The 11,669-nt window shown below is 41.5% G+C and overlaps 1 pseudogene; it reads left to right on the top strand.

Moving 5' to 3' along the window:
• The first annotated feature begins 9,768 nt into the window (after positions 1-9,768).
• LOC111755903 (ADP-ribosylation factor-like protein 2-binding protein) lies at positions 9,769-10,214 on the top strand (annotated as a pseudogene).
• The last annotated feature ends 1,455 nt before the right edge of the window (positions 10,215-11,669 follow it).

The raw sequence follows: 11,669 nt of genomic DNA on the forward strand, positions 1-11,669 counted from the left end.
TTGTGTCGCGCGTACGCTAACCACTCTTTGTCTTCAGAACACCATGGGACAAACGACATCGTCCCCATTGTCCCTCACCCTCGACTATTGGTCAGAGGTTTGAGAGAGGGCTCACAATCTCTCCTTACAGGTTAAAAAAGTAAATGGCAGACTTTCTGCTCATCTGAGTGGCCCACATTCTCCGTGGGTTGGCCACCGGAGGGGACTTTCCACCTTCCCCTCATCTTAGCAGTTAAGAACATCATCTTCTGCCCTGGATGAGAGGGCCACCCCGACCGGATCGCCTACATCTTGGTATGACAGGACCTCAGGGAGGAGCCCCCACCGTGGGTAAAACCCTTCCTTCCTCCGCCCTCTCCTTGGTTGCCTGTTTAAACTTGTTACTAACTTAGGGGCTTCTTGCCCATTTCTGTTGTAGGATCCATATGGCTTATTAGATTAAAGGTTCATGATAAAAAAATTATTTCTTTTAGCTGACCAAACTATGCAAGAAGCTCCCTTTGTTTGTGTCTTTAATGTTGTGGCGCCTTGTTTAATATGTAAGACTTCAATTGATTGCTTGCAACCTCAGCATACCTTTTAAAAGGAGTATTTTTTCCTCTCTGGTAAAAATGTAAACACGTGCACATATATATGTATATCTATGGTTATTAAAAATCATATCAACTTTACCAAGTAAAAACCAGATGGTAGTATATTTGAGCCAGTTAAAAGGTTACAGTTTTGTTTTTAAAATACAGCATTTTTATGTGGTAAAAAGACATAAAATAAGTATGTTTTGGACTACTAAAAGGTGACTTCAAGGGTTTTGTTGAGAGTTTTGATGTTGTCTGAGAAGTAAAAAAAAAAGGTAATTGGTAATAGTAAAAAGAGGGACAAAGAGAGTGGTCTTCAAGTAAAGGTATCTGGCTATGCCAGAATATAAAAAAAGATCAAAACTTAGTTTGAGAGGTATTATTGTAAGTTGTAGAAGGCTCAAGAGGATGTGAATTTTATTTGTCTTGATTTATAGTACTGCAAATAACAGGTTTGACAAAAAGTAAATGTGTTTAAAATTTGACAGTATTAGATCAGTTTTGGTAAAAGTATACATAAGATTGTACTTTGCTACAAAATGTTTTCATTAAAATGAGATTATAGGTGATACTAAAAATAAGATACAAATTCTTACATGTGCTGTAAACATCTGGGAGATTATACAGCACAATTTTGTTACCTATGAAAAAGCCCTTTTTGTTAAGAATATAATTTTAATAAAATGATGGCCTGTCACGTGACACCCTTGGACAAGAAACAGTGTGCCATCCAGATGAAGCCGGCTCTCTGATCCGAAATGCCAAAACCATGTTCTCCTTTTGTGCCACCCTGACTGGACATCCAGAGGTAAGGAGGTTTCCCAGTATCGCCAGTTGTTCTCTTTGTAACTCAGTTGGCCCCACATGTTAGACAAAAATTACAAAGGTTTGAGAGGTTTAAGAAAATGCCCCTTAGCCAGTTAATAGAGATAGCACAAAAAGGTCTTTAAAAACTAAAAAATTTACAAAAAGATAGCCAAGATGTTAAAATTACTGTATGAGAAAAAACTTTTAAAAAACAGACGAGACTTTCTGGAGGCAGTTGGATACTGTAGGCTAAATTTTACTGAAAAGCTTGCCTCTATATGACTCCCATAAGGGAGAAACTCAAAATTCACTGAACTGGACTGATAAATGTGAACAGGCCTTCCAGCAGCTCAAGCGGGCCTTGACAAAGGCCCCAGCCCTGAGACTCCCTGACGTTACCAAGCCTTTCATCTTATTCATAGATAAACTCAGGGACATTGCCAAAAGAGTCCTCACTCAGGACATTGGCCCTTGAAAGAGGGCCTATAGCCTACCTCTCCAAAAGACTTAATCCAGTAACAGGAGTATGGCCCCCTGCCTAAAAATACTAGCTACTATGACAATGCTACTTAAGGAGACAAAGAAACTCGCTTTAGGCAAGTGATTTCTATGGTAACCTCTCACAGTTTAGAGACTCTTATCAAAACCCCTCCTAAAAAAGGCTCTCAAATGCCAGAATTCTACTATCAAGCCCTACTTCTAGACCCAGAGTCACTGATATTCAAGACTTCTTCAGCTTTAAACCCAGCCACCCTTATGCCTGATGATGACCCGGAGGAACAAAGAACACCTCTCTCCATGAGTGCGCTGACATCCTCAAACTGCAACAGAACCTACAGGCTGATCTTACTGACCAGCTTTTGGGAAATGCCGACAACTGTTCGATAAAAACAGCTTCATCCAAAACGACAAACAAGTGGCCGAGGCAACAGTGACCACCGAAAAAAAAGATACTCTGGGTTAAGCGGGTAAAGCCTGGCACTTTTGCCCAAAAGGCGAAGCTTGTTGCTTTGACTAAGAGGCTAAAACTAGCCACAAAAAAGAGGGTAAAACGTTTTTTTTACTGTAGATATGCCTTTGCTACTGTACATATACGTAGAGCCGTCTATCAAGAGTGAGGTTTCTTAACCTCAGTTGGGACTAAGATTAAAAATGCTCCACAGATTCTAGACTTACTGACAGCTGTCTGACTGCCTCAATGGATTGCTATTCATTACAAGGCTCACCAGACAAAAAAATGACACTGTCACCTTAGGAAACAGTTTGGCAGATCAAGCCACTTAAAAAATAACAACCACATCAGAGGGGTCAACCAAGAAAATAACTGCTCTGATACTAGTCCTCTGACCTTGTCAGAACCAGTCTACATAAAAAAAAAAACCTACAGTTGGCATCTCAACTTAAAATAAAGTCTCCCACCCCAAGGGGCTAATACCAGTTACCTGATATACAAGTATGGTTACTGGAGACACTAAGACAGGAGCTGTTATACCGGGCTCGCCAGACTACTCATTTAAAAAAAAAACTAAACTTGTGGATTTGTCCAGAACTCAGTATTTTATTCCAAAACTCTACAAACTGACCACCCCTTCGAGCTCCAGATGCCCACAGTGCTTGTTAGTCAACTCAGCCAAGAGCTCTGCGTTGGAGACCACCCGACATCAAAAAATTGTTCCGGGAGAACATTAAAAAATAGACTTCATGGACATGGTAAAACTTAATTTACAGGGACACTGCTATCTCTTGGTATTAATAAACATTTTTACTGGCTGGGTAGAGGCTTTCCCTACTAAGTCTGAGTCAGCCTTAGTGGTAGTTAAAAGGCTATCGCATGAGATCATACCTTAATTTGGCCTCCCACTATCAATGGGGTCCGATAATGGCCTGGCTTTCATAGCCCGAGTCACCCAAAAGTTAGCCCAGACATTAAAGATTAATTAAAACTCCACTGTGCCTATCAGCCACAAAGCTCAGGACAAGTAAAACATATAAACCAAAGTCTCAAAGACATTTTAACTAAGCTGTTTTCAAAAACTGACGATAATTGGATGAGCCTTCTTCCCTTTGCACTGTTAAGAACTAGATATACCCCATATGTTTCTAAAATTTCCTCCTTTAAAGCCATGTTTGGGAGGCCCCCGCCATTGGTTCCAAGATTGTCAAAAGACAAATTAGCTGAAATTACTAATCAAGATCTTAAGTCCCTACAGACACTCCAACCTGTGTTGGCCTGGATCCACCAGCTGTTTAGACAAAAACACTTGGACCTGCCTTCAGAGACCAAGGCCTCAGGGACTCCAGTCTTGGTTCGATGTCACCACCATGACTCCCTCAAATCCTGCTGGAAAGGACCTTTCACCGTGATGCTCAGTACCCCCACTACCATCAAGGTAACAGGAAAAACTGCGCGGATTCACTACACTCATGTAAAGCCACTAGAAACAGCGGACAATGAGGGACATACTCAGTGGACTACACAACAGACTGGTAACCCTTAAAATTAAAAATTGACTAAAACATAGTTAGATTATGCTGGTTATAAACTGTTTTAGCTTGCTTGTTTTGATTTTAATAACATTGATGCCGACCTTACACAGCGGCTTTGGTCCCCCTGTAAGCAAAAAAAAAAAAAAACCAATTGTTAAAGATCTTTTGTTTTTAAAAAAAAGGGGGTCTCTGCGCCGCACTTAAAAAAAAATGTTGTTTTTACACTGATCATACTGAGATTGTAAAAGATACAATAAAAAAGTTAAAAAAAAAAAATCAGATCTCAAGAGCCCCCTTCAAATAAAGCCAAAATGTTCTCCTTCTGGAAATCAATCCTGCCCTATATTCTCCCTTTACTGAGACCCCTGGCTAGATTCATTATAGTCATGGCTATAGCCCCTTACCTCATTAACCGAGTAACCCAGTTTGTGAGGGCTCAGATCTCTCAAATAAAGGTTATAGCGCTACGTCAACAGTATGACCCCTTACCAATACAGGACCTTTAAGATTAAAAATCATCAAAAAAAAAGGGGGGGAATGTGAGAGTTGACCCCCCTGCTATAGCCCCCTCCCCAGAGCGGGGAATGAAAGGGTTAACTCCCTAACTCCCCAGAGCGGGGAATGAAAGGGTTAACTCCCTAACTCCCCAGAGCTATCAGAGCAGAGCAGAAAGAAATGCCTAACTCCCCAGAGCTATCAGAGCAGAAAAAAAAAAAAAAGAAAGAATGCACCTGCAAGGTTGTTCTGTCTCAACGAGATAAGTAAGACAAGTAACTGTTCTGTTCTGGGCACATAGTGACTGGGCTAGGACCCCCAGTCTCCATGGTTACTCAACCCCAAACCCCTCCAATCAACTTCTGCCAAGTCCTATCCTGCTCAAAATTAACCAATGCAATCTGCTTCTGTAAACTCGCTTGCCTCCCGTTTGCCCCCTTAAAAACCCTACACAATTCCCCCTTGGGGCCCTCCGCACTTGTTTGCCTGGAGGACCCCATGCGCATGGAAATAAACTTTTTTCCCTCACCAAGAGTTGAGTCCTTGGGGTCTCTTTCCCTGCGGCGTCGGCCCTAACAATACATGCAAACTTCATGTACCACAAGCATGTGCTTATAAAATAGAACCGTAATCATCAAGAGTATTCCCAAGGGGCTAGGGATTTAGCTCAGCAGCATAAGTGCCTGCCTTGCAAGCAGGCAGTCATGAGTTCGATCCCTGGTACCAATAAAAAGGAAAAAAGACAAAAAAAAAAAGAGTATCCCCAGCATTGATCACCAGTCTTTACTTTTAAGTCAGTAATTTAAATCATTGTTGAATTAGTGTTATTCTTCCACAAGAAATATATTCATCTTATTTATGAAAAGACAGCTTACTTTCTTAATAATATCCCAAAGTTTTGATTGTATTTATTTTACAGAGGACAGGGCTGAATTTTAGTCATTAAATGCTCTGTGATTGCAGATTAATAAGCTACAGGTGGCAGAAAAGTTACTTTTTAAAAATGACTGAAATATTTAATGACCTTAAAATTATGTTTTTCTATCCCTACTGTGTTTCTACATTTATTCTTACTCTTGGCCATTTTTTATTTGAGGCAGAGGTTTAAAGTAGAACAAAAATGGACAAAAATGTATATTTTTCCACCTCAGTTATGTTTAAGAAATGGTAAGTGCCATTTTTTAAATCAATAATCCGACAGGTTTATCTAAATAAGACACAAAGGGCATGCTGGTGTGAAGTCTTGCATTTCACAAAGTTGGCTATGGGAACAATTTCAAAGAGAAATATCGTATCATATTATTCAGGCTAAGCCCTTTCCTAAAGCCAAAGGTCACATGTCTGCTGCCGATCTGAAATGTGAATGTAGCTGAAAGACTGAAGACGCCTCAGGTTACCTGCCAAGGCCCCTGAGCATGGATTCAGCGCTAGCCCACCGGCCAGACCTCCCACTGCTCCTGCCTGTGGCCTTCTGTCCCAGCACGTGCAGCTGCCAGAACACTTCCCAGGCGGCCTCCTGTCCCAGCTGACCACCCACTGCTCTGCACTCTCCTCACTCACCATGGTTTCCTTCCATTTCTCTTCCTGGATTCCATGCTTGTGTCACCTCTGGATTGTCCGTTTCCACATTAAAATCGGACATGCAGAGTTACTGAGGCTTGCTGGGCTCTGTTCTGTCCCACACAGGTCAAGTGAGAGTGTTTACCTTCTTGGTCTGGACCTGCACCTGTCACACTGCTCCAAAGTCACTGCTGGGCCTTCCTCTCTGCTGGAGCATGTTCTTCACACTGCAGGGAAAGAGGAGCCACAAGAACTGAAGCCATTAAATTTTGTCGTAAAAAAGAGAGGGAAAAAAGTGCTCTAAAGGGTATAACTGCAAGTGTGTTTAGGTGTGTTAAGATAGATGACCATATCAGTAAGTTTTTGTTGGATCATTGAACACAACTGTTTGCAGTCTCACCGTTTGAATGTCCAGTTTGTATGCTTTAATCCTGTATCTTGAACAACTATTTCTAAGATGACAATATGTAATCTATTAACTAGTGATTTCTTACCATTTTTTAATAATTCTGTATTACTTGTACCCTTATAGTATTTTGGGGTTTTTTTTTCCTTTAAATAAAAAAAAAAAAAGAACTGACGCCACAACAATCTCCAGCTCCACTTATCAGCAGGTGCACAGCTGATGTCTTAAAGCCAAGGGGAAGAACTCATTTAATCTCATGTTTATTTCATCTTCCTGACACTAGTCTGAAACCTTAAGCTCCAGGGGACTTCTTTTTCTGACACTGGATGTATACTCAATCCTTTTAGCTATTTTCCTTGGACAAATTTGACATGAACGTATCCTAAGGTTTTAGATATAACGTTAAATGCTAGAAAGATCAGCACCAGATACATTACAGCTCTCGCGTGTCTTTCTTTGCAGGTGGATCTCTATCTTAATCAAGATTCTTGGTAAAGCTTTCAACCAGCCATGAGTTTACCCAATCATTATCATCTAGCCCATGTTTTTCAGTCTCATCTATACGATTTTCAAAGATAGTTTGTCAAATCCTACACTGAGACCATTCCCTGATCAAGGCTAATCCATTCTATCAATATGAGTCCAGGATTCTCCACTTTCATTGCTTCTACTGACCCTGATGACTTGCTGTTAGAGACAAGAGCATGCACAGTATTTTGTCTGGAATTAATGATCTCTGTAGAATCTATCCAAATATTTCAAAATTAGAAAAACTTAGCCATTAACCTTAATTAATTCATAATTCTTTATGGATTGTGCTACATATTGCCTAATATTTGTGCAATATTTTTCAAATATTGTATTCCATTTGAATCCCACTAGTATGCCTAGTGCATGGACATCATACCTAATGTGAATTTAGAATACGCTGTGGGGCAGGAACAGGAAGGTTGATGAGTACTAAGTATGGAAATGGAGCTCAGAAGTACGTTTTGACCAGCATAGAGAATCTGAAATGGGCTTATTTGTAATGAGTTAAAAAGTTGCAGCAGATTATAAAAGCAAAGGCAGGAAGACCAAAACTGCAGTCCTGAATTTGAAATTAGTACATAATAGGCAGGAAAAGTAGGTTCGTGCAGAGAAGAAAGAGGGCATTTGGGGGCCATTGTGGTCTTCCTTCAGAGGTTGAGAGCCCAAACTGGGACAGAGGGCGTAGTAATGGGTGGAACCTGTTCTAGAAGATTCTGTCTTACTGGAGTAGAAGGAAGAAAAGTAAAGAAATTGTAGAGCACTAGGAGGTCTGAGCCTTTGGGGTCACAAAGTTTTTGTTTTCTCTTTTCCCAAGCTCAGTTATGCTGTTGTGTACAATTTATGTAATTGGGAAGGAAATCACTGCTCAAGATCCGCCCACTTTGCTATTTTGTGCCACTCTGCTTCCATCTGGTATCCTCAGCAGGGAGGCTCAGAAGAACATTGGACTCCATGTTCCAGTGGAGACCTAAATTAAACAACCCAGAGTCGCTTTCTCTTCTACAATACAACCCTTGGGGTATTTTTACATATATGGCCAGTTGAAACAAAGTACCCTGCTAAAGGATTTCAGGAATAGAAAGGAGCCAGTGTTCCAGGAAGTGTGAGAACACAGCAAGCAGGTAACATAGCTGTGCATCTGGAGAAAGGAGGCTACAGTTAATTACCTGCCCTGTGGGTTTCTTTTTCTCTTCCAGCTGCCCCTCAACTCCCTGTATTTTTTAACAAATAGTTTTCAAGAAAGAACATTATTTTGTATTCTCCAACATAAGGATTTTCACATAATATGATAAAAATTTTATGCTGATACATTTGAAACTTTAGGTGAAACAAATTTCTACAAAACATACCTGAATGAGTATAAGAAATAGTAAAAGGTTGGGCACATCCTCCGCCTACAAGTCACGAGTCACTTAACAATGGGGTACCTCTGAGAAATACATCACTAGCCAATTTTGTTCTTGGAAAGACATAAACCAAGATGGCACAGGTCAACTACTTAATGACCTCTGATGCAATCATGTCAACTCCCTGTTCTTACAGTCTCCTGAGAGTAAAATTCCTCTGAGCTCATGGTGCATGTCACATTTGCCTTTAACATTTAGAATTATTGTCATTCCCCTTTCAAAGTGATGAACTCTCTGTTGCTTAAATTACAAGTTTGGGAGGCTGAGCCAAGAGGACCACATGTTTGAGCCCAACTTGGGTGATTTAGGGACTGCACAAGGCCCTGTCTTAATATAAACTTTAAAAATTTAAAGAGAAATTCCATCACGTCCCCCTGGGTGCTGAGAAAACTGAATTGCTGCAGAGAAGGAGAGCTGTGGGGTAGATGCAGGGGACAATGAATGCCAGACTGAATGATCTGGCTCAACTCAACATATATATGCAAACTGTCTTTCACCATAGCAACCTGACATGCTTGACACATTTGTCTGAGTTATTTGCATAGACATACACAAAAATTTTTAGTTAGGTTGTGTTGTCTGACCTGAACTTACAATGAATTTGACTAACCCATGGGACCATTCAGGACAACATGTACACTTGTGCATCTCTTTCCATTCTCTCTGATGGGGCATTATGAAGCACCACTTATTGGAGTTTGCACACTTCTGTTCAAAGAGCAGGATCATTTTAGACACTAGTCCCCCTTCTCCAATGGAGTGCTTATTAGCAAAACACACAACAAGTTGCAGGGTGTTGTTTTGCACCAGGGTTGCATAGCCATCTCTGTGTTTACTGCCTTTCACAAGAAAAAGCTGAGAAATCAAACATGTACATCCAGCTATTTACAGAAGTGCACACTCCAAAGAGTTCAGTATGTTTGATTCTGTGACCTTGACTTATACAGAGGTTGACCAAGCTGTGGAATCTTTCACAACTAAATGGTACAATTCAACTTTTCTGTCCATTAATTCTTAAGGGAAACTAGAAAGTACCGCTTATAGTAGATTCTATGCTTCAGTGCTTGGAGTAGGATTATTCAGGATACTGAGTAACATCTCTCCCATGGAGTCTTATTAAGGAAAGACATAACAAGCTTCAGGGTGCTTTGCATTAGGGCTGCTCAACTATATGTTTTCTTTTCTTTCTTTCTTTTTCAATTTTAAAAAGCAAAGCAGGAGGCATGCTCAGTGCATGGTGGTCTGTAACTGAGCACCATGGGCCAGTGGCTGTGGTGGATCACGCAGAGCAGCCTGGTGGGGCAAGGGCACCATACCCAGCCTTTCATGCTGAGCTGAGTTGCTCCACAGCGAGGCCTCCCCACCTAGGCCGGCCGCCGTGCCCAAGATGTGGGTGGGGGCTCTGCGGAGTAGAGCGCAGGCTGGGCCCCGGCCATGGTCCTGGTGAGAGGCCCAGCAGCAGGCACACCCACACTGGTAGATGCGGCCTGTGACAACCATGATGGACACCCTGGAGGAGGACAACTTGACCCTGTCCTTCTCCTCTGCCTCTGATGCAGAATTTGATACTGGTTGGATATTTAGAGGACATTATCATGGTATTCAGATAACCAGTTCTTTTTAAAACAGAGAAATTTCATGGACAAGTACTACCAGGAATTTGAAGATGGTGAGGAGAATAAACCCACCTACACACCCATTGTTAATGAATATGTTAGATTGCTCTAGTGGAAAAGTGCACTGAGGAGCAGCTGCTAGAGCTGATCCCAGGGTGCAACATGGAGGCCTTCACAACAACGTTACAATTTTATGGCTTTTAAAGAAACGTTTCTGGACTACAGAGCAGAAAAGGAAGGCCGGGAGCTGGATTTAAACAGTGGCTTAGAGGTAGCATCGTTGTGCAAATCCTCTCTTGTGCCAGCTTCCCAGAACAATCTGCAGCAGTAGGTAATGAATGAGATCATTCTGGATGTCACCAGCTAAATAGTCTCAGAGACACTTCGGCTGATGACAACAGAAGAGTGCATCTTGGAAGGACTTAACTGTTCTGCAGCCCTTCATTCATGGTTAAGTACTGATGGGTCAGAAACACGTCCTGACCCTCCTAGCCCATTTCCTCTCAAGCACCTTCCTGTGTTCAGTAACCCCAGTGCTCCTCCCTGTGGACACATTATTCAGGTGCTTCTGAGTCAGGCTTCATCTCCCAGCCTTACCACCGTGCACACTGATATGGCTGTCAGCAGTGGGGAGGAGCCCAATGACACCAGGCCTGTCCCTGTAGGCTTTGCATGAGTTCTTTTGTGTATTCGTAGCTCTCTCTTTTTTTTTAACATGGGTCAGAATTTCAGTCCTTAAGCTTCAATGGGGCTTTTGTTAGGGAGTATTAATCCAGGGAGTCACTTACCCGAGCCAGTCACCCACCCTGAGATCCTAGAATCTCCTATGACTCCTGCCCTGGCTGGACGAAGTGACAGAAATATCCTTTACCTGAAACCTCCATTAAAAATCCACTCCCTGTCTCACATCTGTAGTCCCTGTAACACCATCTTCTGCTGGTCCTGAGATAGTCTTCCTCTTTATAGAAGTCTCTTTTTAAACATTATTTTCAAGAAAATATTTTTATAGATGAATACTCAGGCTAACCTTGGAATTTCCATGATTATCTACTTCAAACATAAAAATATTATATGCTGCATGCCCTGTAGTTGTCAGTACTGTGAAGGCAAAAATTCTTTCTTCAATGATGTGGATGTGTATGCTGTAAATGGACTGAAGCTAACCTGCTGTCATAGTAAACTAATGCTGTCCTGCCACTGAAGCATGGTAACTATGTTTCTGCATGCTTGCTCCAATCCTTTCCATATAAGCCACGTGGTTGGGTTTCTGCTAGGGTAGGTAGAGACTGAAGTTTCTTCTTCTTGTTCAAACCTCTCCTGCCAACATGGTGGTCCCCTGCCCAGCTTAGCATGAGTGAGGCCGGTGGACACTCTATTGGTCACCTGTCAGCACTGACGTAATGAGATGTTTGGTAGACCACCCCTTCAGCTCTGTTGATATGGTGTAATAAATTTATTGATTTGTGTATGTTAAACCATCCTTGAATTCCTGGGATCAAACTCACTTGGTCATGACGTATACTTTTCTTGATGATTTGCTGCATTCTATTTGCCTGTATTCTATTGAGAATTTTTGCATCAATGTTCATTTGGGAAAATGGCCTATAAGTTTTCCTTTTTGGCTGTGCTTTGCTCTGGCTTTGGTGTCAGAGTAATACTTGTCTCCATGAACAAGCTAGCAAGAATTACTTCCCTTTCAATTTCATTGAAAGTTTGAAAAGTATTGGCACTAAATCTTCTCTAAATTTCTTAAAGAATTCAGCCATGAATCCATCAGTACCTGGGA

This window comes from Cavia porcellus, unplaced genomic scaffold (assembly GCF_034190915.1).
Source record: "Cavia porcellus strain 051 isolate PalLab524CR breed Dunkin Hartley unplaced genomic scaffold, mCavPor4.1 scaffold_8, whole genome shotgun sequence".
In the NCBI taxonomy this organism is placed as follows: domain Eukaryota; kingdom Metazoa; phylum Chordata; class Mammalia; order Rodentia; family Caviidae; genus Cavia; species Cavia porcellus.